At 36.2% G+C, this 442-nt stretch overlaps 1 protein-coding gene across 1 annotated transcript in view; it reads right to left on the reverse strand.

The window, feature by feature from the left end:
- CRB1 (crumbs family member 1, photoreceptor morphogenesis associated) overlaps positions 1-442 on the reverse strand; it is a gene marked incomplete at its 5' end in the record, with an annotated part of 44,172 nt that overhangs the window by 10,397 nt on the left and 33,333 nt on the right. The window lies entirely within an intron of this gene.

Raw genomic sequence — 442 nt, forward strand, 5'->3', positions numbered from 1 at the left:
TAAACCAAAACCATCTGTCTCTCTCCCTTACACTTCATTTTCAGTAATGATTTTCAGACTTGCAAGAATACAAAATATGTAGCCCAAACCGTGTTTTATTCTGACGAATCATGTTGTTAAAGCACAACAAAGTGTTTCTATTTTTGCACTTCAAGTTTTGTGATCTTGTCCTCAATATTACAGACCTCCTGCCTAAACATTTTCAAGAGCTATTTTTAATATACCAAATCCGTAGAAAGAATAAACCAAGCTTTTTCAAATGCTCACGTAGCTAAAAGTCAGTTCTCTTTTGTGCAGTAAAACTCCTAGAGAGAGAACTCATAGGCCAAGTTTCTGCCTGCAGCACTACTTTTTTTTATGACTTACATTAAAAAGCCCAATGAAAATAAGGGACTGACTGTGAAGCCCCACCAGACCTTTAATAACCACACTGCACTACTAT

Source organism: Buceros rhinoceros, unplaced genomic scaffold (assembly GCF_000710305.1).
Source record: "Buceros rhinoceros silvestris isolate BGI_N320 unplaced genomic scaffold, ASM71030v1 scaffold36793, whole genome shotgun sequence".
Taxonomy (NCBI): Eukaryota; Metazoa; Chordata; class Aves; order Bucerotiformes; family Bucerotidae; genus Buceros; species Buceros rhinoceros.